Here is a 2,332-nt window from a genome sequence, read left to right as displayed (position 1 = left end):
ATCCTGAGCACCTTATCGTATAACACCTGTTGAGATAAATAAGCTTTAGATCCAATTAGATATCTGCTATAGAGGATTTATGATTTGGATCCTGAGCACCTTATCGTATAACACCTGTTGAGATAAATAAGCTTTAGATCCAATTAGATATCTGCTATAGAGGATTTATGATTTGGTTGATCGGTAGAGCGCTGTTGGGTGCAGTTTATCCTGAGCACCTTATCGTATAACACCTGTTGAGATAAATAAGCTTTAGATCCAATTAGATATCTGCTATAGAGGATTTATGATTTGGTTGATCGGTAGAGCGCTGTTGGGTGCAGTTTCTCAAAGATTAATCTTCATTGTAGTTATCAGTTGTTGCGTTCGGGAGATGGATATCCCCAAGACTGTCTTTCTGACTTGATATGAGTCTTTTGAGTTTCTTGATATGCTGTTTGGACTGACCATTGCACCCACGATATTTATGGGATTGATGAATCGGGTTTTTTCGTCCATATTTGGACTAATTCATTATAGTATTCGTCGATGATATTCCTATCTATTCGGGATCGGAGACCGAACATGAACAATATTTGAGGTTAGCATTACAGATGTTGCGGGAGCACCATCTATACGCTAATTTTTGACGAGTATGAATTCTAGTTATCTGAGATCTGAATTTTGGAACATGTTATCAGCCGAGAAGGAATCGCAGAAAAATCCAGCTAAGGTGTAGACCATTTCAGAGATTCATAACTTTTTAGTTTTGGACTGGCCATTATAAAAAGATACTTCAAGATTTTTTGAAGATTTCGACATCACTTACACGCCTTATGAAGAAGGGTGTACAGTTTATTTGAAGCATAGAGTGCCAGAAAACATTTGAAGGTTAAATTAATTACAACACCAGTGATGGTTATTCCGATTAGTGATAAAAATTTTGATTGTTTACATGTATGTGAATGTATCGGGTCCTAGAGGTGTTCTGACGCAGACCCAGAGAGGAAAGATTTGTAATTTTAAGATAATTAAAGACTCGTGAGCAAAATTATCCCATATATTGTTTAGAGATAGCAGCAGTGGTTTTCACATTGAAGAAATTAAGACATCATTTATATGGAGTACAAAGGAAACTATATATGGATTATCAAAATTTGGAAGTACCTTTATCCCAAAAGAAGTATAACTAGAGGTAGCGACAAAGAGTCGAGTTTATTAAAGATTACTAGTTTGCAATTTAGTATCCTTAAGAAAAGACGAGTGTTGTTGCAGGCGCGTTGAGTATAAAATGTTGATGTGAATATACAGTTTTGAAGTGTATAATATTTATTGTATCGAGAACTTTACACTCTCAGCCAGATTAGCTTTAGACAGGAGATTAGCGGAAACAACTTTTTTTAGGAGCTTTATCAGTGAAGTTATCTTGGAGTTATGAAAAGATCAGTACCCAGTTAAGAGATTCTTAGACCAAAAATCTGAAAGAAGGGAACTTCTATAAAGATTTAAGAAAAATGAACTATTGAAACAAACGAGGGTTTCTAAATGGAAGGTCGGTTGGTGATGCCGGGTTATCCACAACTTAAGAAGGATTTATCGGATGAGGCATATCGTACTAAGTATACAGTACATCTAGACATATCAAAAATGTACAAAGACTTGAAAGAACGTGTTAACGAAGCGGCGTGTGTAAAGAGATTTTGAAGTATGTAGCTAAATGTTCTATCTACCAATAAGTGAAGACAGTACATCAGAGACCAGCTGGAACCCTACAGCCTTTACCTATTCCAGAGTGGAAGTGGGCATATACTTCTATGGATTTCATAGAAGGGATGCCAAGATCAAAGAAAAAAACAGAATCTATTTGGATGATAGTTGATTGGTTGACGAAACCGGTGCATTTCTTATCCTTGAAAAGGACTTATACATTGGAAATGGATGCAAAGATAATTATTTAGGAAATAGTGAGATTTCATGAAGTTCCAAAGATGATTGTATCAAACCAAGGATTGGTGTTTACTTTACACTTTTGGAGAATATATTGCAAGCATGCGATATGGATTATTAGGGACAAACAAGATGACCACAACCCCATTGATGGAAATATTTATAACAACATTTATTGAATGTCTATTGCACCGTATGAGGCGCTGTACGGGAGACCTTGTAGACTGCTTATAAGTGGGCAGAGCCGAAGAATAGTTATTACTTAGACCAAAAGTTGTGAGAGCACATTAAGGAGGAATGTAATATTGATTTGAGAATATATTCTTGCCACTCATAGTCGTCAAAAGAATAATACATATTAGAGGTGATAACCTCTAAAGTTTCATGTTGGAGATTTTCTAAAAAT

The sequence above is a fragment of the Asparagus officinalis genome, chromosome 7 (genome assembly GCF_001876935.1).
Source record: "Asparagus officinalis chromosome 7, Aspof.V1, whole genome shotgun sequence".
Lineage (NCBI taxonomy): Eukaryota > Viridiplantae > Streptophyta > Magnoliopsida > Asparagales > Asparagaceae > Asparagus > Asparagus officinalis.
This window is presented reverse-complemented; position numbering follows the sequence as displayed.